At 35.3% G+C, this 27,310-nt stretch overlaps 1 protein-coding gene and 1 pseudogene across 3 annotated transcripts in view; both read left to right on the top strand.

Moving 5' to 3' along the window:
- The window catches only part of DMD (dystrophin), a gene marked incomplete at both ends in the record, with an annotated part of 2,101,015 nt that overhangs the window by 103,699 nt on the left and 1,970,006 nt on the right, over nt 1-27,310 (top strand). The window lies entirely within an intron of this gene.
- On the top strand, nt 19,186-19,434 carry LOC308279401 (small integral membrane protein 15-like; annotated as a pseudogene). The gene has a single exon. The product of its transcript is annotated as a small integral membrane protein 15-like (transcript).

Genomic DNA, 27,310 nt, shown 5'->3' with positions numbered 1-27,310 from the left:
AGTTTTTAAAGTAGAATATACTAAAAAAAAAAAAAAAATAAGAGGATTCTGGGGTAATAGCTCTTCTTTGGAAGGTATTTTACATAGAAAATTTAAGAGTATACTTTTTAAATATATCACATTTTCTGAAAGTTATATTAAAAAGACAATTATCTTCGTGAATAAGTTTTTAAAACCAACTCAAAGAAGTAATAGAGGGAATACTCTTTTATTTCAGTGAGAAGAATGCCTATTGTGACAAGCAACAAACTTAAATTAAATATGATGCTTGGAAATAGCCTATGCAGTCCCATAAATTTAGAGAATTGTTATTTTACTGTCTTAGAAGAGTTTTGAAAGTTTGGATTTGAATTCAGAATTGAATTTGATCTCTAACCTTGACTGTATTTTTTTCTTTCTCTCTCTTTTTTTAATACTTTTATTGGTGCATTATAGTTTTACCTCATAATGTAGTTCATAGTGACACTCTCCCCTCCCCTACCTCCCTGGCTCCTCTACTCAGCAACAAAGAACAAAATTACATCCATTTGCAGGAAAATAGATGGACCTTGAGAACATTATGTTAAGTGAGATTAGCCAGTCACAAAAAGCAAGGGTCATATATTTTCTTTTATATGTGGGAGTTGGGAGTAATCTGCATACCAGAGGGACTCCAGATAAACTTACCTTTAAACATTTTGGAATGAGCATTGAAAATTTTGAAAGTGTACTCAAAGTAAAAAGATAATTTAAGTATCAAGATGATGGAAATAATTTATCTCATTCAACGTATCTTCAAATGTCTTAATATGGGCAATTAAAATATAAACAGATTTATAAAAAGGAGTGAAATCCTGTTATTTATGAAAACCTGGATGGAACTTGTGATCCTTATGCTAAATGAAATAAGCTAGGCACAGAAAGACATGTATCACATGATCTCAATCACTGATCCCAAAGTTGAGAAAACTCTCATAGAGTTACTACTCGAGGTCCAATAGAGGGAAAGGGAGGGAAAGTTGGAGAGAGGTTGGTCAATGGGCTCTAAGTTAGAGTACAAGAGAAGAAATAAGCTCTGTATTTTATGTACAGTTGAGTGACTCTACATAATGATTATGAGCCATATATTTCAGAAGACTAGAAGAAGGGGTTTTGAGTGTTTTTACCATAAAGAAATGATAAATGTGCCAGGTGCAGTAGCAAATGTACTCCCAGCACTTGCAAAGCTGATACAGAGATATTGAATGCGTGAAGTATTGCATGTTTGAAGTCATTATGTGGTAATTTAGCAAAAACCTGCCTGTTTCAAAATTTAAAAAAAAACTGAAAAGGGCTGGGGGTGTATCTCAGAGGTAGAACACTTCTGGATGCAATAACCAGTATCACACACAAAAAAGATAACGTTTAGAGATAAGTTTATACTTATTTGAATAGCATATACTGTATATATATGAATTGAAACATCATAAACAAATAAAAATATTTATGTATTTTTATGTATCAATTAAAAATAAAAATTAGAGCCAGGCCTAGTGACACACACCTATAATCCCAGTACTTGGAGGCTGAGACAGAAGGATTTCATGTTTTTGAAGCCATCCTCATCAAATTAATGAAGCTCACAGAAACTTAGACCCTGACTGCAAATAAAAAAAATACAATGAGGCTGGAGGTGTAGCCCAGAGGTAGAAGGCCCCTGAATTCTATCTAATACCACAATAAATACGCTAATTAATACTGATTGTTTTGTATATTTTTTTGTGGTTCTGGGGATGGGATCCAGGGACATTCTATCTCTAAGCCACACCCCCAGCCCTATTTTATTCTTTAATTTGAAATGGGGTCTAAGTTGCAGAGGGCCTCACAAGTTGCTGAGGCTGGCCACAAACCTGTGATCCTCCTTGTCTCAGCCTCCCAAATTCTGAAATAACAAGCGTGCGCCACCACACTCAGCTTAATTAATACTGATATTTTTTAAAAACTCACTTGCAGAAAAATCTGGCTTATGAATATTACCCAAAAATAAAAAGAATGTATCATTTGATAATATTTATCATTTAAATTCTGTTTAGAAAATAGGTTAATCATTTATTAATTATATCAGACACTCTTCATTTAAAACATACCATATCTCCAAAGCCATTTGACATATAGTGTGTGTATGTGCATGTATATGTGCGCGTGTGTGTGTGCGTGTGCGTGTGCGTGTGCGTGTGTGTGTTTTACTGGGTTTTGAACCCAGGAGCATGCTATGTCTGAGCTATGCCCTCAGCCCTTTTTTATTTTTATTTTGACTTTAAAATAGGCTCTCATTTAGTTGCTGTGGCTGGCCTCATACCTATGAGCCTTCTGTCTCAGCTTCTCAAGTAGTAGAATTATAGGCCTAAGTCAATCACCCCTAACTCTGAAGTCATGTTTTTTTTTTTTTCACTTTCATTTATTGATATAGATACATGAGTTCAGAGAGATCAAGTAATTTACACAAGACTTTATAGTTACTAAGTGGAAGAATGTGGACTTCATAAACTCAGATCCGATCCCAAAACTTTATTTCCTTTGCTTTGTTAAGACATTAACAATACAATTGCCTCTTTAATATATTTAAGAATGTATTTATGTGTAAATGTGAAATCAAATAAAGGAACAAACAGACAATACATTCTCTAACAAAGTAATTTTAATGTGAAAATTTCAAGGGCGATGCTAAACCTCTTCACTGACTACTTCTCTGTTCTCATATTGGTCACATGGTTACAAAATAGACTATCCCTCTCTCTATTTCTTTTTTCTTTCTTTCTTTTTTTTGCCCGGTTTGGGAATGGAACCCAGGGGCATTTGACCTCCGAGCTACACCCCCTGCCCTATTTTTTAATCTTTTTATTTCGAAACCGGGTCTCACTGAGTTGCTGAAGGCCTCACTAAGTAGCTGAGGCTGTCAGTGAACCGCGATCCCCCTTCTCAGCCTCCCAAATGCTGGGATTACAAGCATGAGCCACCATGCCTGGCTCCCTCTCTATTTTTTAATTTACTGCTTCCTAGTTGCCACACACTGACAACTCTATATTAATATTACAATTGTGTTTTAATTCAAATATTACCTACCAGTTGATAAGCTTTATAGGATGCAAATTTAACATGAAAATATTAGTATAGAAATATTAACATTAAGTACTAAAAATATTTGATGTTCTGTCCAAATTTATGCTTTTTGTTTTTTCCTACTCAGGATTGAACCCGAGTGTTCTACCTCTCAGGTACACTATTCTACCCTTGAGCTACACCCCCAGCCCTATTTTTTATTCTTTATTTTGAAACAGGTTCTCACTGAGTTGCAAAGGCCCTCACTAAGTATTTGAGGCTGTCCACAAACCACGATCCTCCTGTGTCAACCTCCCAAATGCTGGGATTACAAGCATGTGCCACTATGCCCAGCTTTTCTGTTTTACCTTTTTAAAACAGGGTCTCACTAAATTGCTAATGACCTCACTAAATTGCTGAGGCTGACCTTGAACCTGAGAGCTTCTTGTCTCAGCCTCCCAAGTCCTAGAATTATAGGCATGGGCCACCAGAGCTGACCCAAATTTATGTTTTAATTTATAATTTAAATTATAGATTATGCATACAGATTCATTAATAAACTCTCAGTTGTTAACTTTTTATTATTCATAATTTTCCTTTTTAGCAAAGAAACTCATGGTACATAAAGGAAAATTTTAAAAGTACAGTTATAAAATGATAGAAAAACCACCTAAAGCAAAACATCTTTTCTTTAAACAGTTTTTCTTTAATAGAGTCAGTATTTTTGGTGTGTGATTTTGCATTATGAAATTTAATTATCATTTAAATTGCTTCATGATATTCTATCATACTTTTATTCTGTGAAACTGAGATTGAATTGGTATGCATTCATAAAGATATTGCATTTAAAACCAGTATTTCTTTGGACTGGATTAGCATGTCTTCAATGTCCCTAGGTCAACATTCTTGCCATAATACTTGATGTATATATTTCTTTCTTTTTAAGAATATTATCTATAGTAATATAGTAATTTTTGTTTTAATGTTGCATATTAAGGGTGGTTTTTTTGGGTTTTTTTTTTTTTTTTTTTTTTGGTGGTACTGGGGTTCCTGGAAGCCCTTCTACCTCCGGGCTACACTCCCAGACCTATTTTATTTTTGGAAACAGGGTCTCTTAAGCCAGCACAACTGGCTTCAAACCTTCGCGATCCTCCTGTCTCCACCTCCCAAGCTTGGGGATTACAAGCATGCACCGCCACACCCAGCTTAAGGGTGTTTTATATATCATTATAATTAACATTCTTATGCATAAATATATGCTTTTCCTTTTTCTCAAGTTGTTTCCAGCTTCTCTAGTTGTTCTAGTTTGCCCCAATATTACCTTATATGGAGTTATAAACATATTGTTGATTTATAGTAGCTATGCCATGATCTCTGTATGCTTATCTCTTAGTGAATCAACAGGGAAAGCACAGCATGCTCAAGTGTTTACATGAATGGTAATGAAGGGGCAATTTGCAAAGGTGGATGCAGGGTTAAGAGAAATTGATGGGACAGTACCAGATGGTACTGGCAAGAGTAGAGGACATTATCCATCCCTAGACCTGAAGAAATAAAAGACAAAGAGGGGTTACTAGACAGACCATGCAGCAGAAGCTGTGGCCTTTCGAAGAAAAGTATAGCCAACCTGAACTTTGGTAGAAAAGGAACAGTAAAAAGAATACAGACTTCAGATGCATTTGAAAATCACTTGAGTAACACACACACACACACACACACACACACACACACACACACACATACACGCGCGCTCACATTCATTATATGCAAAGGGTTGTTTGCCCTGGGCACTAGGTTCTCCCAAGCTCTGTAGAGTCTTTACCATAATCAATCAGTGAGAGCAGAGCAGGTCTGTTTAAGAAAAGCTGGTTCTCAGCTGGGCATGGCGGTACATAACCCCGGGACTTTGGAGACTGAGACAGGGGGATCACAGGTTGCGGCCAGTCTCACCAACTTAGAAACCCTCAGCAACTTGGAGAAACCCTGTTTCAAATGTTAAAAAGTGCTGGTGGTTTAGTTCAGAGCAAAATACCTCTGTGTTCAATGCCCATTACTCCGTCCTTCCATGAAAAGAGAAAAGAAAAAGAAAACAAGAAACTGGTATTTGTTCCAGGAGTAAACGAGGAACTATCTATCATAGTATGGTGATTTGCCGCCAGGCATACCACCAGCAGAAAATGTGTTCTAAGACATTTATATTTGACTGTAAATCCCATATTAATCAAAACCATTTAATACATTTACAGAAAATACAGAGAAAACAATTTAAATCGCATTATCAATATTCTTTAATAGATATTTTAAGTTACAGGTGATATTTAAAGTTAATGTAGGTGATATCTCAAAATTTATTTTATGCATTAAGGCTTAGTTTTATGGTAATTGTAGTAAATCTTGTACTGAGTAAATACATAGATTCTGTCTTATAGGCAAAAAAATTAGTTGTATTTTATAATTAAAAATGCTCTGTAATATTATATGTAAATCATAATAGCATACCAGCATCAATAAACATGTAAGCTCCTTTTATTAATAATATCGAAAATAAATATTGTACTTACACTGTGGTACAGGAGAATTTTGGCAGTAGTTCTGCTCTGTGTCTTTAATGTTAAACACATAGCTATCAGCCACATGTGACTAGTGAGCTCATAAACCGTGACTAGTAGGACTGAAAAACTGAATGTTAAACTTTAATTCATCTTTATCAGTTCCAATTCAATTATTCCATGAATAGATTTTACTTTGGACAACACAAAGGCAAGAGATATTAAGGTGATGATGAAAAATGTTTAAATATTGGATACTTATTTATAACTTCAATGTAAACTTCAGTATATGATCATTGGTATAGTAATAATTGCAGAGTGACATTTGAGTAATTATTATATGGAGCGTCGAGGAGGAGATATCTAAAGATTGTAATCCAGAGCATGAACTTTTCAGTGTTTTGTTATGAAATGAGGCTGGATTTATTTGAAATTATTTCACTATTTTGAGCCAGGTATTGGTTATACAGAATTTACTTAAGTGGTGGTTTGTTTCTTTCTGGAGTAGTCTAGAATATCTGTGTTAATGGTACCAGAAAATGTTTAAAGGTTTTCTTTTTTTGTTTGTTTCTTGTTTTGTTTTCTTTTTGTGTGTTTGGTACTGGGGATAGAACCCAGGGATGCTCTACCACTCTACCACCACTGACTTTTGTTTTTTTATTTTGAGAAAAGGTCTAAGTGGTACAGACAGGCCTCAAACTTTTGATTTTTTTTCCTGTAGCCTCTAGAGTAGCTGCAATTATAGGCATGTGTCACTGGGCCCAGCTATAAAGGAATTAAAAAAAAAAAAACTTATATATGGCCATGGCAGTACACATCTATAATCCTAGTACTTGGGAAGTGGAGAGAAAGGGATTTTAGGTTTGAGAGAGGTATAGTCATTTAGTGAAACTGTTTCAAAATAAAAATAAACAAAAAGCACCATGAATAAACAAATTTAATTAATTAATACATTGTGTTTTCCTAGAATATATCTAAAGTGGTAAGAGTCTAAACATTATGTCATAATTTATGTTCCTTTCCAGATATACCTCATTTAATCAACTGTAAGTAAGAGTCTTGAGATCCGTTGTCACTATTAACATTTGGAGGGATCATTATAGCGCATAGAACTGTTCTGAGACCAAGCTAGCCAGTTTCTTGTAATGTTTACTTTGCTAGTAAAATGTACTTTTATTGAATCTCAGGATATTGAGAATGCTGGGCTTTGTAATTTACTTATGAGTCATTTTATATTTGATCTTCCCAGATACCTTTACCTCAGGCAGCTCAAAAGGGATGTATGTATATGTGTTTGCAGTTTGCATAGTTACATACGTTGCTGTAAACTTTTCTCTTACCTAAGGAGATTTTTGTTTCCAGGATACAACATAACTTAAAACAAATCATGTTGTCTCTTTAAAACATTTTAACTTTTTTATTAAAAAATTTATTACAGACGCATGATTTAGAAACACAGTTTTCGTTTGCTTACTTGTATAAAATCAATAGACTCAGAGAGCAAATTAAAACTTGCATTCACAAAGAGTTTCCTTAATGAGCTATTTATTTCATGTTTCTCAAAAATTCTAAAAGAAATCATATTTAACAGCACTCTAATGGGGGAAACATCAAATTGAAATTGGTAAAATAGCTTATAGGTATATATAAATATATATGATATATGCTATACAATAAATTTATAAAATATAAATCGATCTACATATTTTCTCTATATAATATAAATAATGGAATGTACATAATATATATAAAAAGTGTTCTCTTTTTGGATACCATATACATATATTTGATAAATAAATTGTGATCGATTTCTGACCATTTGTTTACACTTTGAAAGAGCTTGGGAAACATTCAGTACAAAAGCTGATGCTGTTATTCATTATAAACATGCATATTTTAATACAGGAAAACAAAACTTCCATAATGAGAGAATCTTAAAATAGGGGAAGATTATGTTCTATGGGTAGTAAAAATAACCGAGAAATTATTGATGCACAAGTTTGTGCACTGACACGAACATACTTTACATAAACAAAAACAAAAATGAAAAATGGCTTCCTATGTATCCTACTCTTAATTCTCAATGTAATTGAATGTAAATTACTGAACTGCCTATAGAACAGTGACTAATATTGATAGTCTCCATTTAGATTCCCTTAGAATTGATCTATTTGCCTGATAAAACCACAACAAAAAATATAAAGTGATTGCTTTAATGAGTTGAGTGCATTGTTGACATGAAAAACTTTCTTTCTGTGAAAGGCTGATGTATAATTGCTAACATTTGTATTGTTCACGATTTCTGTGGACTTAGATTCCTGAGGTGACTCTTGCTTAATTTCGCAGAAGTAATGGAATTTTAAAAAGCACTTCCATGAGCAAATGTATCTATTTTTTCATATGTACATATTTGCTGTTTAGCAACTCATTTACTTTTGTTTAAATATTCAATACTTTACAGTACGTGTGTCGTACATATTGGAAATATATATGTATATATGAATCTTTAAATACATGTGTGTACAAAGTAAATTTCAAATAATGTAACAAAGGAAAAATCTATATGTATTTTATATACAACTTTGTATTGAATATTTAATTTATTGACCTAAAACCCAAACTCAGAGGCCAGATGTGGTGGTGCATGCTTGTAATAATCCCAGTACTTCCAGTACTTAGGAGGCAGAGACAGGAGGACTACAGATTCAAGGACAGCCTCTGCAAATAGTGAGATTCTTATTAACCTAGTGAGACCCCGTTCCTTTCCTTTTCTTTTCTTTTCTTTTCTTTTCTTTTCTTTTCTTTTCTTTTCTTTTCTGTTTTGTTTTTGCTGTACTGGGAATGGAACCCAGGGCCGTTCTACTTCCAGTTATTCCCCAGCTTATTTGCTATTCTTTATTTTGAAACAGAGTCTCATTGAGTTGTAAAGGGCCTTACTATGTAGTTGAGACTGTCTTTGAACCAAATTCGATCCATCCTCCTGTCTCAGCCTATCAAATGCTGAGATTACAAGTGTGTGCCACCACACCCAGCTTCCCTGTTTCAAAATAAAAATAAAATAGGACTTTGGCTTTAGCTAACTCCAGGGTAGAATGCTCCTGGGTTCAATCCCCAGTTACACACACACACACACACACACACACACACACACACACACAAATAAAAATCAAATTTATTTTTATAGTATACAATAATATAAAAATGTAACATCATTTTTTCCTTTAAAATATTTAAATATTTTTACTATTTAAAAATTCTGGCTATATCTTTAGCCTGAAATTTTATTTTACTTCTCCAAAATGCCCTTGCATCTAGACACAGACATTTTCAATTTTTCTTAAATATTTTATACAATTTCATATAAAACATATTTCTCAACCTGGGGTGCCCTTCTTCACTGTATCTGCTTCCTGGGTATTTCTTCTAATCTTTCTTAAAATACTGTGAGTTCATCAAGAATAGAGTATTGAGTATCTTTGCTTAGATGGCACAGGGTTGTTGAATGAAGGAATAAATGAACAGAACAACTGCTCTCTACAGTTAATTTCATACAAGCACAAAGTCAAATGTTCAATCTTTCCAGGAAAGAAAGGTGGTTTTCAAGATTGCAATTACATCTGAATGTGAATATTGCACTGCATAAAGAAGAATGCATTTAACATGTTTGCAGTGTTTTTAGCATGAAAGCAACCCATCATCATGAAATCAGAATCTGCAAACATTTATTTGAAGGTGTGTATAAACTATGAGAAAATTGTTACTTGAATATCTTTAAAATTCTCAAATTTCTTTAAAAAAATCAACATATGAAACAAATTGTGGTGGCATGAGATTGTAATTTCAGTATTTGGGAGATGGCCGAGAGAGGAGAATTGATGGTTGAGACCAGACTCAGCAATTTAATGAAACCCTATTTCAAAATAAAAAAATAAATTAAAATGTATAGGAGTGTAGCTCAGATGGATAATGCCACGGGGTTCAATCTCCAATGGCAATAGAGAAAAAAAATCAACATACTATTAAAAATCCATTATAAAATATGTTAAATTTTATTGATTTTATTCAAATGTTTAGGTCTTATTCATATATATTTATTGTGGAGTCTAATTAAGATAATGATATATTTTATTTTAAAACTTAGTTTAATTAGGTTTTTTGTGGTACTAGTGATTGAGGCAGTGCCACTCTAATGCTGAGCAAAATTGCTAGCCCTTTTAACTTTTCTGTTTAATTTTGTGGCACTGGGAATTGAACACAGGGACACTCTACCACTGAGGTAGAAACAGGGTCTCGCTAAGTTGTTGTGATTGGTATTGAACCTACAATCCTGTTGTTTCAGCCTCCCAAGTACTGGGATAGTTCATTTATGATTTTAATTTTCTATAAAATTTTACATAAAATAAAGTTGAGTTCTAAAATTTTACTTTTATTTTAATCAAAAAATATATATATTTGGTACTGGAGATAGAACCCAAGGGCTTTCTACCCCCGGGCTACATTCCCAGACCTATTTTATTTTATTTGGAAACAGGTTCTCACTAAGTTGCCGAGAGCCTCAATAAGTAGCTGAGGCTGGCTTTGAACCTGTGCGATCCTCCTGTCTCAGCTTCCCAAGTACTAGGATTACAAGCGTGCGCCACCACGCTTTTTTTTTTACATGTCTAATATGTAAAAGACACCAATCACTTGAGTATGACAATAAGAAAATAAAAACCAGTAAGATAAAAACTACATTCTTGTGGAACATCTCTATTCTCTTGGAACGTGCTGTCAACGTGAATGACAAAACACACAGAGAAATGTGTGAATATTTTAGAAAGAAAACATCACTAGGGGATTTGTGCAAACTGTGGTGTCCTGATAAGCATCCATTAGGAAAGGATTCTGGAGCTGTGACCTGGAAGATAAATGATGGGAACTTTTCCCAGAGTCTTCCTACCTCAGTGGAACTTTACTCAAATATAAAGAACATTATGAGCCAGGCGTGGTGGCGCACGCTTGTAATCCCTGCGCTTGGGAGGCGGAGACAGGAGGATTGCACAGGTTTGAAGCAAGCAGCGCTGGTTTAAGAGACCCTGTTTCCAAATAAAAAAGTATAAAATAGGTCTGGGAGTGTAGCCCCAAGGTAGAAGGGTTTCCAGGAACCCCAGTACCACCAATAAATAAATAAATAAATAAATAAATAAATAAATAAATGTCACTTGCAGGAAAATTGAACTAGAGATTATGCTAAGTACAATTAGCTAGTTCTTTTTTCCCATATGTGAAAGCTAAAAAGAAAATAGGAAACAAAGGGGCATCAGATAAATGAAAGAGACAAGTAGAATAGTGATGGGCACTGAAAGAGGATGGCGGGGTGAAGGAAAAAGAGGAAAGAGCAAAGAAACTGTTCATATAATATGTCCATATGTGAAGATATCATTACCAATCTCACTAACAGGTATGAAGGGGGAGGAAAGGGAATAGGGTGAGATTTCAAAAGTCTCCCAGACCTCATATCATAAACAACACAGCCATTTTAGAGTTGGCACATGGTTGCTAGGGAAGAGTTCCTGGGTATGTGGCCTGGGAGACTATACTTATGTTCCTCCTTTCCTTGTTCACTCTGTCTGCTTCTGGCATCCATGATGTGAGAGCAGAGTTCTACTGCTTGCTTCTCTCTCTCTCTCTCTCTCTCTCTCTCTCTCTCTCTCTCTCTCTCTCTCTCTCTCTCTCTCTCTCTCTCTCTCTCTCTCTCTCTCTCTCTCTCTCCATCTCTCCATGTCCTGAGCTCCACATACTTCAACCACCCTAACAGACAGAACAAAAATTGCTACCAAAGGAGTGGGAACACTTCCTTTTTTAAATCTAACCATATGGATTGTAAATGTTTGGAACTGGTTTATGAGAAGAAATTGGAAGTGGCAGAATGCTGCTGGGAAGGTGACCAGTAAAGACTGTGCTAAGAAAATTTCAGAGGGCAAAGAAGACTCCATAGGAAAATGGAGTAGAGGCCACATGTATTACATTCTGGCAAAAAAAAAAAAAATCCTTATTGGCATTTTGTCCTGAAACATTGCATGAGGCAGGGTGCAGAGGTTTGTACCTGTAATCCCAATCCTTGGAAGGCTGAGATAGGAGGATTTCAGATTTGAGGCCAGCTTTATGAACATAGTGAGACCCTGTTTCCAAATTAAAAAAATAAAACTGGCAGGCAATGGATGGAAGGAAGGAAGGAAGGAAGGATGGATGGAAGCAAAGATGGAAGGAAGGAAGGAAAGAAGGCAGGCAGGCAGGAAGATGATACATTGGTTGACCAGGAATAGGAAATCTCAAAACAGCCAAGTATCCAGGCTACATTATGGGTATTAATCTCTGCATCCAGTGAGTTGTAGTGTGAATATTTAAAGCAGAATGCAAAACATAGATACTTTAGATATTTGCAGTTTGGGCAGAAAGGCTTGTATAAATTGGGGCCTAGAGAGATGGTGGTGTGGGGGAAATTAAGATGACTAAAGAAAGATCAAATGCTTTGTATAGAAACAAAGAAAGGGATGTGGTCAGAACAGCTGCAAAAAATTATCAAGAATCTCAGCAACCTAGTGAGATCTTGTTTTAAAATAAAAAAATTTAAAAATGGGTTTGGCTAGTGATGTAGTTCAGAGTTAGAATGCCCCTGTGTTCAGTCCCTAATCACACACACACACACACACACACACACACACACACACACACACACATCAAAGTTTATGGAACTGCCTTTAATTACTATAACATCAAAAGAAGAATTAAATCATAGTGAGATTCAAATAGATACAAACATACATGAACCTATCACTTGGTATATTTCCTTTCATGCATATTTCAGACAGAATTTTTACTACTGTGACCCAAAATACTTAATGACAACAATTTAGAAGAAATGAGATTTATTTGTTCATAGTTCTAGAGGTTTCTGTTCATGTTAGGCTGAGTAAAGCCTGCAGAGTTCAGGCCATGGTGGCCAGAGGGAGAAAGTAAGAGAGTGCAGAGGTACTCTGCTCTCACATCATGGAGACTGCAAGCAGAGACCAAGCAAGGGGAGGAAGGATATATACATATATAGTTGCCAAGACCACACATCTAGGTACTCCTACATAACAACCAAGTCCCACTTCCAACATGACTGTCTCCTCTACAACAAGAGGTCTGGTTGATATTCTAAATTCAAACTATAACATTCTGTCTCTGGACCTCATGGCCATCTCACAGTGCAAAGTGTATTCAGTCCACCTTCCAAAGTAGTCTTAATCGTTCCGGCTTTCTTCAAAAGTCCAATGTCCAAAGTCTCCTCTGAGACTCAAGTTAAACTCTTGGCCATGAGGTTCTGAATAAATAGAAAGCAATTTACATGCATTCAGTGTATAATGCACAGAACAAACATTTGCATTCCAAAATGGAGGAAGAGGGCCATAGTAAGAAGGAATGGGACCAAAAGGGTATCAAAAATCATCAGGGAAAATATTAAATCCTGCAGCTCCAATTGTGACTTCTAGGGCATGTGATGGTAAAATACAATCTCCAAAAGGCTTTGAAAGTCCTGCCGCAAAGCCTCGTTGCTTACAATTAGTGGTGTGCTTGCACTTCTAGCCTAGTTCCATGGCTCACAGCTTGTAGCCTTTAAATTAATCATGATTTTCAATTATCTCCATTGTTGATCTTCAATCATGTTATTTTTATTAGTTTTATCATTTATTTTGCTTCTAGTTGTTAGTTGAAGTCAAATATATATTTTACAAACAATTTTTTGGTTTGTTCTTGACCAAAATTCTCTTATAATTCAGCTACCATATATTATATCTCCAGCATGAGTCATATATAAACTTGTAAATAAAGCAGATGTGTACAAAATAACCTCTGCTTCACATTTATTCTTATAGAAACATATTGATTATGTGTACCTTTAAATGTATAATATGTAAATATTTTTCAACATGTATTCAAGATAAGAGGAATAGAATTATTGCTTAAAAAGATAAATAGCAGTAGTTGAGTTTGTAGCTCAGTGTTCTAGTGCTTGCCTTGCATTCTTGAGACCCTGAGTTCCATCCATAGTACCACAGAAAATAATAATAAGAATAACAATGATAATAATAATAATGAATAGCAATTAGCTAATGGAGCTGGAACAAGCTCATTTTATTAAAGCATTCATGCAAAGCTCCTATGTTAAGAATGTACAAAAAGGCCAGATTAGGCAAACCTAAGAATAAAACAAGAATAGTATTATAAGAGGAAGAAGAGCTAGGACGTATCCTATTCATGTGGTGATTTGGAGGTCATGCTAAAAATCCAAAGGGTTTCAATATCTATCTTTTCAAAATATACTTTTGCTGGTCATTGTGGAACACACTTGTAGTCCCAGCTTTTGGGAGGCTAGCACAGAAAGATCGAGGTTCATGGACCGCCTCAGCTACTTAGGCCCTTTGCAACTCACTGAGACCCTGTTTCAAAATAAAGAATAAAAAAAATAGGGCTGGGGTGTAGCTCAGAGGTAGAATAACCCTGGGTTCCATCCCCAGTACCTCAAAAAATACTTTTTATTGCTGTATTTCAATCTCATATCATTATGTGGTTCATATTAACAGAACATACATGCACTTAGCACATAGTGACTTCCTCCTCACTCTTACCTCCCTCGGGTCCCCTCCCTCCCTCAGCTAAGGATTTTTCTCCTTTGGATTCCCTCCTGTGTCTCCCAAAATACGGCATGATTTACCAATCTGCGTGTCATTCTTGCTCAGGGGCCATGCTAATCTTCTCTAGCATTTTATTTTTAGTATAATGTGCTGCCAAAGTAAGCACTCTAAATGTGTTTTCTACTGAAAGAAAAAAATTATTCATTTATTATACAGAAAAACATTTTTTAATCCTTAAAGTGCAATAAATGTTGAGATTGGGCATACTATTGTCAAGGTACAACTTTTTAAAAGTACTTTTGCTGCCAGGCATGGTGGCCCACACTTGTTAATCCCAGTACTTGGGAGCTGAGACAGGAGGATAGCAGGTTCAAAGCCAGCTTGGCAATATAGCATGGCTCTCAGAAACTTAGTAAGACCATGTTTCCAAATAAAGAAATAAAATCAGGCTGGGGGCATAGCTTGGAGGTAGAATGCCTCTAGGTCCAATCCCTAGTACCAAAATATATAAATAAATAAATAAATATACTTTTGGAGAGGTTCTATCTTAACTGTGACCTTTGAAACATTATTTTTGGAAATCATTAATGACTACTCTGAACAAATTTATTTAGAAATCACCTCATACTCTTTTTATATATTTAGTTGATCACAAAGGTTTAGTTGATTATTTGACTATCATGTACCAAGGAATGATAGTTTGTATTCTTTTGCTTTCATCCTTGAAAAAACTCAAAATCTTGGAGAAACACATGTGTAAGTGGTTGTCAGTTAAGATAATTAATATAATCCAGACATGGTGGCACATGCCTTTAATCCCAGGACTTGGGAGGCCGAGACAGGAAGACTGCAAGTTTAAGGACAGCTTCAGCAATTTAGCGAGGCCTGGTTTCCAAATAAAAAATAGAATAGGGCTGGGGATATCGCTCAGAGGTGGAATGTCCCTGGGTTGCATATCTACTACCAAAAGATAAATGTTACAGATGAAATAAAAGTGCTATGAGTGAGAATAATAGTATATATTCAATTTTGGTTTGGATCAGAGTAGTTATATATCTGAAATATGAAGGGTCAATCAGAAAAAGTAGACATGGCAGAATAGAATAAAATCTAGAAGAAAACAATTGTAGCTCAAGGACAAATATTCTTATTAAGTCCTTTTTAGTTTCACTGTGATAAAGAAATGAAATAATCTCCAATTCTCTAGAGCAGCCTTCCCTGTTTTTCTCTATTCTTTTTGTATCCTGCAATCTCCATCCTACATTAGAGATAACATCATCTTCTGCTTCACTTGGTACTTGAGAGAACAGAGGAACTAAACTTTTATAAGACATTATTTGTCCAGCTAGAAACGAAAGACTAAAAAATAGAATTTACTATGTATTGCAACTATAAAAACCTTAATTTTCTATTTTGTGTTTTTAGTTTATGCCCTCTTTGTGAATCTTATAAAAACTACAGAATTTGTTAGATAAATCTACAGTGGATGTTCTGTATGTACATTTACATTTAAAGCCATCATTTCAAACACTCCTGCAAACCATTTAGAAACCAGCTTCTCTCAAATGACACAGACCTTCAAATATCTTGATAAGATAGAGACCAGATGATGCATAAATATAAATATTAAAATAAATAGGATTCTATATAGGTTTTGCTCAAATTTTAAAATATCACCTCGTTTGAACATAGATTTTAAATTTATATCTTAATACAAACTATTTATTCATGTACATATGAATATAAACATATGTGCACAATCTTTTCCTCAGAACATGCAAGCATATATAGTATTAGGGTTTTCTCTGTCATACAACAAGAGTTGGGGAGAAAAAATATTTTTATTAATCTTTTATCATTGAGCCAAAGTAACAGGATACTCAAAACAACATAGGCCTTAGCAGAGTGGCTTGAGATCTGCTTCTTTCCATAGTGCCTATTACCTCTTACCTTAGACAAGTTACTCAATATGTTTATACAAAAGTTTTGTGTTAAGATAGGCTTGTAATTGTAATAATTGGAAGTCTGAGAAAGAAATATTACTACAGGTTTGCCACAGTTTGGTGAGGCGCTTCTCAGAATAAAAAGGGCTGGGTGTAGCTCTGTAGTAGAACAGTCCTGGGTTCAATCCCTAGTACCATAAATAAATAAAAAGGAAAGCATACCTAACACAAGTGTTCTTGTCAGAATTATGTGCGCAGCTGGGCGTAGTGGTGCACGCTTGTAATCCCTGCATTCTGGAGGCTCATACAGGAGGATCACAAGTTTGCAGCCAGCCTCAGTTACTTAGTGAGGTCCTTTGCAACTCAGTGAGACCCTGTTTCAAAAATATAATACTAAAAATAGGACTGGGGGTGTAGCTCAGAGATAGAATACCCATGGGCTCCATCCCCAGTACCACTATATATATATACACACACACACACACACACACACACACACACACACACACACACACACACATTTGCTGAAAGATATAAGCTTTATTTGGTCTTGAAATTCTCCTAGTAAACATAGCGTTTAGGGCTGGGATTATGGCTCAATGACAGAGTACTTGTCTAGCATGTACAATGTCATGGATCCTATTCCCCATTGCCACAAAGAATACAAAGTAATAAAAAAAAATACTAATGCCTCTTCTCACAATCATTACATAGCATGTATATAGTATATAGCTTGATAGATACTAGTCTATAATATAATATGATATTCAGACTATATTTGTAGTTATGAAAAATACAGGTATGTCATCTTGGTAAATATAGAAAAATATCAAGTGTATGAGAGACAGTGGAATTGGGCAGAGATACATATGAAATGTTAGCTAAACTGTCATAAGACTAGGGAACGCTAAACTCCAGTGAGTTTAAGCACACAAATTCTAATTTTTTCAAATCCTATTATTCTTCTTGATTGAGTGAAAAAAAATAATTTCTTCTAACAAACATGCTTTACAAGCTTTGTGGTCATTACTTGACTTGTGGTTTAAGTTTACATCAGATTAAAGCTCATCTTTGTACTCATATGGTTAAATGTCTTAGGGACTTTGATAGTTCATACTTAAATGTGTCGATAAACTTCATAGCTATATGACTGGATGTATCAAGCATTTCTTGCTTTTTCTTATTTATGAAAACAAGAGATAGTGTTACCATGAATTTCAATTTGCATAAACTTTTCCCCCTATTTTTTCCTGATTTCTCTTTTGTTATTTTTAAGTAGCCTTTAGTAAAGGCAAAATGTAAATAATCTCCAAAGTCAAGCTCTGTGTCTTACTGAGAAAAAGAATAATTAGCTCATTAATTTCAATTTTTAATATGATTAGATCAACAAGATTATTTCTAGGATTTTCCATCAACTCTCCCTGTGTACTTGAATTTCTTTTGCTTTTAAGTAAGGCTGATTCAAAGACTTTTAGTTCATAAATTTTTATTTCCCCAATGCTCACACTGGATTTTCTTTTTACTGTTGTTTATTATCTTGTTTTAAAGATGAAGTAATTAGACAAGTATTGAGTAGCAACAGTTATCATGAGCTTGGAGGGATTTAAATTACCATGGTTAGAGCCGGGCGTGGTGGCGCACGCTTGTAATCCCCGTGCTTAGGAGGCGGAGACAGGAGGATCGCGCAGGTCCGAAGCCAGCCGCGCTGACGTAAGAGACCCTGTTTCAAAAATATAAAATAGGTCTGGGAATGTAGCCCGGAGGTAGAAGGGCTTCCAGGAACCCCAGTACCACCAAAAAATAAAATAAAATAAAATAAAATAAAATAAAATAAAATAAAATAAATAAAATAAAATAAAATAAATTACCATGGTTAGGAGGTTTGAGTCCTCCAAACTCAGATACATTCTTCTCCCTATGTTGATGGGCCATACTGTTTGATCATTTCTAAGTTACTTTACTGTCCTCTTAGCCATTTGCATATCATTATTCTCAACTCTCCATGTCACTTTTACCTGAGTCAGTCATTACTGAGCAAGAAATTATTTTTGTTTCTTTGCTTACTTTTGTTTGTGTTTTTGGTACTGGATATTGAACCCAGAGTCATTCTACTTCGGAGTTACACCCTCAGCCCTATTTTACTTCTTACTTTGAAACAAGGCCCAAGATGCTGAGAGCTTTGCTAAGTTGCTAAGACTGGTCTCAAACCTCAGATCCTCCTGTCTCAGCTTCCAAAGTACTGGGATTACAGGCATATTTCACCATAACTGCTGTAAGAAATTATTTTGATAAATATAAAATACATTTTTTAGAAATGAAATGAGTATTTTTCAGTATTCTCTATTGAATTTTTATATATTTTCAGTATCAGAATTATTATATTTAATATCACTTAATAATTAATACTATTATATGTGATTTCTATACTAAATTTCTCTCAACATTACAATTTCTCGGCAGAATTTTAATTATAGAATTAATTACTCTCAGCCGGGCAGGGCAAGGTGGTACAAGCTTGTAATTCTAACATTCTGGAGGCTGAGACCAGAGGATCTCAGTTTGCTGACAGCCTCATCTATTTAGTGAGGCCCTCCACAACTTAGTGAGACCCTGTTTCAAAATAAAGAATAACAGGTGAGTGGGGCAGCGGAGGCAGCGCCATCCGGGGGGCCTTGCGCCCAGCGGGCAGGGCCGGCAGGGAGGAGTGGCAAGGCAGCCAGCAGGGCCCAGAGGAGCCGCTCTGTTCCTGGGGCGTGGGAGCCGCGGGCCAGCAGGTCTGCACTTGCGGTGCATGGGATCTGTGCGGCGGGATCTGTGCGGCCTGTGCACGCTCCCCATTATATAGAATTTAAATCTCTCAGAAGTTGTACGGTCGAATTAAAGAAGACAAAAACAGAGTCATTCAAAATTGTGATTGCCTCCCAGAACAAAACTAGGGATCACGACTCCAGCATAAGTTTTCCTAAGACTGTTACAAGGATGTTTGACATAAAGGCTCGGGCTGAGTATGTTGTGGAATGGGCTGCAAAGGACCCATAGGGCTTCCTCACAACAGTTATTTTGGCCCTTACTCCACTGTTCCTAGCAAGTGTTGTACTGTCCTGGAAGTTGGCCAAGATGATTGAAGCCAGGGAGAAGGAGCAAAAGAAGAAACAAAAACGTCAAGAAAATATCGCAAAAGCTAAACGGCTAAAAAAAAAAAAAAAAAAAAAAAGACTGATGGAATAGGTTCTGGAACCAGAGAAAAAATCATTTGGAAAATTATGCAGTTTTGGAAGGACTCACTAAAGTTTCTTTGGATCCATGATAGTATTCATTGAAATCTGACTGTATAGAAGAATCATGTTAGTTCTGACCTCAATACTGTAGTAACTTTTAGGCTTGGGTATACACGTTTGTTATCTACCAGCAATTATTATAAATTAACATTTATTATTATTGGTTGAGCATCCCTAATTTGAAAATCCCCAAACCAATATGCTCCAGAATCCAAACATGTAGCATACAGACACGATGCCACAAGTAGAAAATTCCACCTCTGGCCTCCTGATGGGTCACCCCCGACAGCTGCTCTAAAAATATTGTATAAAATTACCTTCAAGCTATAAGAAACAAAAATAAACTTTATGTTTATGTTTGGGACCTATGCATAAGATATCCTGTTATATACGTGCAGATAATCTAAAATCTGAAACAGTTTTGGTCTCAAGCGTTTCAGACACAGGATATTCAACCTGTAGTTCTTTATAACTGATTCAGTTATTTGCCATGTTGCAGTTTATATACTAAGATGAGAACATTCCGTGGAGAGAAATGACTTCACATTATGAACTTTATTCATATAGTGGCTTAAAGTAGGGTCCTTTTTGGATAAAGGGTGTTAAATGTAAATCAGAATTACCCTCTTTGAGGTAAAAAGTTTGCTTTGGCATAAAGGAGATACAGTATGTTAATCACATCTTGGATCATTATTTCTTGGATCATTTTTGGATTTCTGAAAGCAAATGATAAGGAGTATATCTATTTTCTGCACTTTCCTGATTTTTAGCCTTTGGGACAACTTAATTATCAAGACATTCTACATTTTTTAAACCGAATCTTATAAAGAATCTTATTATCTTGGTTATGTACAACACCACCTACTGGATATAACAATTTTTGTACTTATGAACACTGCCATTTTCTTAGGGAGAAGTTGTTGAGAAGAGTAACATGACATAAAGCTTGCAGTAAAAATGCTAAAAAAAATTAAAAAAAAGAATAACAAATAGGGCAGGGGGTATAGCTCGAAGGTCAGATGCCCCTGGGTTCCATCCCAGACCCACAAAAAGATTAATTGCTCTTTAGTATAGATAAACTTATAGAGTATTTATTCGCTTAAGAATCTACCTTCTCCTAATGTCAAATCCTACCATTTGTAAGGTCCTATGGTAGCTTTGGACCAGGTACAAAAGAAGTTAATATCTTCTTACCTATAACAATATTCACTTTTTTTTTTTGTGGTACTGGGGATGAAACCCAGGGGCCTTCTACCTCCGAGCTACACTCCCAGATCTATTTTGTATTTTATTTGGAAACAGGGTCTCTTAGGCCAGCTGAGGCTGGCTTCGAACCTGTGCAATCCTCCTGTCTCAGCCTCCCATGAGCGGGGATTACAAGGTGCGCCACCACGCCCGGCTCAATATTCACATTTAAAAGGGAGATACCATCACATTATTCACTTTGAAAAGGAGATCCCACTTAAGCTTAACTATGTGAATAGGAATTTAAACATCCAGAGTTGGGCTGAAATTATAGCTCAATGGTAGAGAGCTTTGCTAGCATGCATGAGGCCTTAGATTTTAACTGTGACATCTCAAAAAAAAAAGGATGAAAACTTAAGTAAAGGTAATTTTGTCAAGGTGTGAAACGCAAAGCAGATAATGGCTTATTCAGTTTGAAGGGAATAAGATTAGTTTTCTAGAAGAATACATTTTAAAGATACCTAGAATTTGAATAGATGTAAAAAATGCATTGTAAGCTGGGACTAGAAAATTACAAAGAAGTTTTAAAGAGAACCCAGCAATAAACGAAAAAGGTGATTGTAGTTAGATTATGATTTTAAGAGACAATGTTTTAAGTAATTTCTTTATCACCATGTGCTAAGTTCTATATTTTCTTATCTTCAAGGAATGTTTTAACCCATATGAAGAAAAATCTATTTTACCCTCATTCTATTTGGGGGCTGTGAAATAGGCTAAAGGACACAGTTCTCACATGGCAAAACCAGGATTCAAACCCTCTGTTTCTAATTTTAAAGCCTATGAATAACAGCATTATACCATACCAAATAATGAATGTGAGTAAAAAACACATTTCCTAGAACAAAGCTGGAAATATGTCATACTACCTAAATAAATATTTCTCAATAATTCCCTGAGGAAAGAGTTCAAATCTAACTTCTCATATGGTAACCATAGCCATTACCACAAAGGTCCATTTTGAGTTTTTGAATTTGTACTGACATAGAAATTAAGTACAAGGTATTAACTTAATGCTATTAGTAAATTTTAAAATCTTACCAGACACTAACGATTTTATTAATTTTTATACTAAGAAGAACCAAAGATTAGCTGTTATGTTTGAATTTCAAATAATGTATTTAAAACAATATTTAGTAGTTACCTAGGAGCCCTCTGATGACATTTACCCATCCCCAGATCCTCAAATCCTGTGGAAAAATTGACTGGGCTTTAATGTTAATCTCTTGAGATTTCCTGACTCAAAAGATTCGTCCCCTAGAGAAGTGAAATTGGCCATCTCTACTGATTTTTATATGGCCAAAGGCAGTGAATTTAGAAGCACCAGTGTTTCTTGGCAACAAACATAACATTTGTGGAAGATTCCAGTCATTTAAATACCTCTGCCTTTCTCTACTGGAGAATAACATGATGTGTTCTACTTTTGTATTCTTCTTTTACTCCTTGGCACTTTAAATAGAAAAACATAAAAGGACACGGTCTAATAAAATACCTGGACAAATAAAAGTTCCATCTTTGATCTCAAAGATGAATACGTACACATGCATGCTCCATATTTAAGCACGTGTGTGTGATTATCTATTGCTTAATATCTGCGATGCTTCTGACAAAAGTGTGGTTAGGTGATTTTTGTTCTGATAACATCTCAGAGTACTTCTATAAACTAAGACTGCTATGATGGCACTAGGCAAAAATAGTCTTATTTTTGTGGTACTGAGGATTGAACCCATGGGGTTCTACCACTAAGCTACATCACTAGGTCTTTTTATTTTTTTCTTTTGATAGAGGATCTTACTAACTTACAAAGGCTAGCCTCAAATCTGTATCCCCTTGTCTCAGTCTCCCAAGGACTGGGATCACAGGTGTGCATCACTATGCACAGCCAACAATTTCTTAAAAAAACCTTTCTTTTGAAAATTCCTATTCGGGGTGGTAGTAGTGATTGAACTAACAGCATTCAGCCTTTGAGCTAAATCCCCAGAGCTTTTTATTTTTTTACTTTAAAACAGGGTCTTGCTAAGTTGCTGAAGTTTGTACAGAATCACTGAGTCTGGCCTTGAACCTATGCTCCTCCTGCTTCAGCATCTTAAGAATTGAGATTGTACGAGCCTTGTATGAGCCGGGTGTGGAGGCGCACGCTCGTAATCCCAGCATTTGGGAGGCAGAGACCAGAGGATCGCTGTTTGTGGACAGCTTCAGCTACTTAGAAAGGCCGTTCGCAACTCAGTGAGACCCTCTATCAAAAGTGAAAAGACTAAAAAATAGGGCTGGGGCTGTAGCTCGAAGGTACAATGCCCCTGGGTTTGATCCCCAGTACCAAAAAAAAAAAAAGAAAAAAAAAAGAATTAAGATTGTGCTTCCATGCCTTTCTGGCAATGTAATCCCATGGAACTATCATATATACATGATTTATAATTTAATGAAACAATGTTATGGGACACAACATATGTGTGTGGTGTATGTGTGTGTGTGTGTATTGATAGACAGTAGTATTCTAAATATTTTAGAATTTAAGCTTTAAAATCTAACAAACTATGCTAGGCATGGTGGTGCACACCTTTCATCCTAGTACTTGGGAACTGAGACAGAGAGATCACGTGTTTAAAGACAACTTTAGCCGAGCCGGGCGTGGTGGCGCACGCTTGTAATCCCATTACTTGGGAGGTTGAGACAGGAGGATCGCGCAGGTTCGAAGCCAGCCTCAGCTACGTAGTGAGGCTCTCAGCAACTTAGTGAGACCCTGTTTCCAAATAAAATAGAAAATAGGTCTGGGAGTGTAGCCCGGAGGTAGATAGCCTCTTGGTTCCATCCCCAGTACCACAAAAAATAAATAATAAAAAAATAAAGACAACCTTAGCAACTTAGCAAGAATCTCAGCAACCTAGGGAGACACTATTTCAAAATAAAGAATAAAAAATAGAGCTGGGGGTATAGCTCAAAGGTAGAATGCTCTTGCCTCAATCCCTAGTAGCAAACACACACACACACACACACACACACACACACACACACACACACGTGTAAAAATCTAAGAAACTGGATTATGACATATTGGTCAAACTTTCTAAAGTATTCAATATTTTAGTTAATAAGTACTAATTAGCAGTTTGTATATGAGTAATAAACATTTTAAGGATGTTAAGGTATCCTATATTAAATAGTAAACTTTTTACCACATTTTATAAAATGTTAGAATCTTATTTTGTACCTGTAACTTAGAAAAGGAGAACATATGTTAATAACAGGTGTTGTTTTGAAAGATATATTACTAAATGTCCTACCTTATAATTAGTTTTGACTTAACCAAATTATTTTAATTTTTTGTGTGGTATTTGGGATTAAGCACAGGGGCATTCTACTTCCAATCTACATCCCTATCTCTATTTTTATTCTTTATTTTGATACAGGATCTCACTACGTTGTGAAAGACTTCACGAAGTAGCTGAGGCTGGCTGGGAACCTGTGATCCTCCAGTCTCAGCCTCCCATGTACTAGGAATTTTAATTACAAACAAAATACTTGAAGCTGGGCATAGTGGCACACACATGTGATCCCAGCTACTCAGGAGGCTGAGGAAGAAGGTTTAAAAATTTGAGGCCAGCCTGAGCAACTTAGCAAGATCCTGGGACAAAATATAATGTATGGGGAATATGAGGGATTGAGAAATTAGCCAGGAGGAAGCTCTCCAAGTGCTATATGCATCTATGTTCCTAATACTCTTAACTACATTATTAGAAAAAATAAAGAAAATAGCTTTGAGGAAACATAAACATCTAAAGAAAATAAAGGCTGGGTATGCACCTCAGTGATAGAACTCTCCTGGGTTTAATTTCCACTACTGCAAAAATAAATAAAATAAAAATGCATTTGAGATATTTATATTTTCAAAGTTATCATAAAAAATTGGAATTATCTTATTTTCATGGGACTATTATGGTTTAAATATCTGGCTGAGTAAAATTCCATTGTGTATATATCCCATAGTTTTGTAATCCATTCCTCTATCGATGGACATCTTGGCTAGTTCCATAGTTTGGCAATTGTGAATTGATATATTCATTTCAAACATTTATTTTTAAAACATTTTTGGATAATTTAGAAAGTCTATCTCAGCTTAATGATAAAAACAATAAAGCTTTCCTTTCCTGCAATATTTGAGCAACAATAAGATAATTTTCATACAACACATAAAAACTAACTTTTATCCTCTTTGTGCACTATTAGAATTTGTCAGAATAAGCTCATTTTAATGCTAAAATAAAAATAAAGGTTTTGACCTAGTAAAACCTTTATTTTTTTTTACTTAGCCTCTTGTCCTCATTTAAAATATACCAAATCTAAAACGTTAGCTTCTACTAAAAAGCATTTATTAAAGTATTATGTAAATGTTACATTTTAGGGTGACTAACTTGTACTGGCTTGTCTCAAAATTTTTTACTTTTAAAATTGAAGGTCCTGTGTCCCAGAAACCTGCTTAGTTCCAGGCAAACCAGGACACACAGCCACCCTAAATTTTGAGTTTATCTCAGGATTTCGAATTCCTTGAAATTACCTCTAAGATAATAAATATGCTTGAATTTTTCTAAGATGAAAGGTTATAGCTTTCATTAATGCCAAACTGTCTAACATTCCCAAACTGTTAATGACTGCTAAACCAGAAAAGGTGAACACCATTTGCAAAAATGATGTTAAAAAATTAAATAATAATTATTTTGAAAAATAATATTATAAGTACTATGTAGAAGTATACTATTTTTATTATTTTAATATTGCATGTTATCTTCTAAAGTTATACAATATGTATAGTCTCGGCTCAGCATGATTTCTATAGAATTAGCAGTTAAGCTTGATCAAATTGGTTAATATTTTATTTATTTTTGTGATACTGGGGATGGAACCCACAGACATTTCACCTTCAAACTACACCCTTAGTCTTATTTTTTGTTCATTTTGAAACAGGGTCTTAACTGAGGTGCAAAGAACCTCACTAAGTAGATGCGGCTGTCCTCAAACCATGACCCCTCCTGTCGCAGTTCCACAAGTACTGAAATTTCAAGTGTGTGCCACCACGCCAAGCTTCCGCTTAATATTTTTTAACGTACTCTCCTTATATGTAAAATGGGAGAACTATTGCAGTTTTAAATGTAATTGTAAGAGATAGAGATAATCTATGCTTAGCATCTAATTTAGTGTGCGGTAATACAGTAAATACAATGTATAACTATTTTTAATAAGTGAGTAAAATTATGCTCTTCCCAGGTTTATTATTAAATCTGTTCCTTTCAGGGATTCTTATGATATTCTTACTCAGAACATTTTTGTCTTCAGACTACCTTCCACCAAAAATAAACAGTAGCTATACTGAGAATAAACTTTATTTTTCTTCAGAAAGTATTGTTTTGTTTTTGTTTTTGTTGCCGGTTTTTTGTTTTGTTTTGTTTTGTTTTTTGGTAGTAGGGATTGAGCCCAGGAGCATTCACATCTGAGCTATAGCCCCAGCCCTTTTAATTTCTTATTTTGGAACAGGTTCTCACTAAGTTACTGAGAATCCCACTAAATTCCATTTAGGAGGTTTTTTTGTTTTATTTTTTTGTTTTGTTTTTTGTTTTTGGTGGTACTGGGGTTCCTGGACCTCCGGGTTACACTCCCAGACCTATTGTATACTTTTTAAAATTTGGAAACAGGGTCTCTTAAACCAGCATGGCTGGCTTCAAACCTGAGCGATCCTCCTGTCTCCTCCTCCCAAGTGTGGGGATTAAAAGTGTGTGTCGCTACACCTGGCAAATTATAAGAGGATTTTTTGTTTTTGTTTTGTTTTGTTTTGTTTTTTGGTGGTATTGGGTGTGGAATCCAGAGGCTTTCTACCTCTGGGCAATACTTCCAGACCTATTTTATATTTTATTTGGAAACAGAGTCTCACTAAGTTGCTGAGAGCCTCACGAAGTAGCTGAGGCTGGCTTCAAACCTATGCAATCCTCCTGTCTCAGTCTCCCAAGCGCGGGGATTACAAGCTTGCGCCACCATGCCGGGCTTTATAAGAGGATTTTTGATATAAATTGCTGACAATGAAAGTTACAAGTTGTATGTGGGTATACACGTATGTATGTATATATGTGCACACACCATATATAAGTCATTTAAAACTGATAAATACTATTAAGAAGAAATTTCTAAGTTGAACATCTCTAATACTTTTTGGCACAGTTGGCATACCTGAATTTAAAGAGGCTGAAGAATCAGTATAAAAATAATTACAAAGTAGTCAAGGTCTGTAAATATTGAGGACCAAACTGAAGTCTAAATAAGAGGTAAGCCTGGGACTATAAATATCATTGTATGGTAGAAATTATAGTGCCCAATTTAAGAGTAACTCTAGTAATAAATGTCTGTATACATAAATGCTGGCAAGTGAACTTGCAAATTCATTATTATTTACATTGAAAGAAGGTATCCTCTTCCCACACTCCAGTTCAGTTCAATAAATGTTCTTAGAGCTCTTTCACAGCCTGGCCGAATATCTATCTCTGAAACTTTGCCCTTGGAGCACTTAAACCCTTTTAATTTGTCATGTAGCCATAGTCCAC

The sequence above is a fragment of the Muscardinus avellanarius genome (genome assembly GCF_963383645.1).
Source record: "Muscardinus avellanarius genome assembly, chromosome: X".
In the NCBI taxonomy this organism is placed as follows: Eukaryota; Metazoa; Chordata; class Mammalia; order Rodentia; family Gliridae; genus Muscardinus; species Muscardinus avellanarius.
This window is presented reverse-complemented; position numbering and strand designations above follow the sequence as displayed.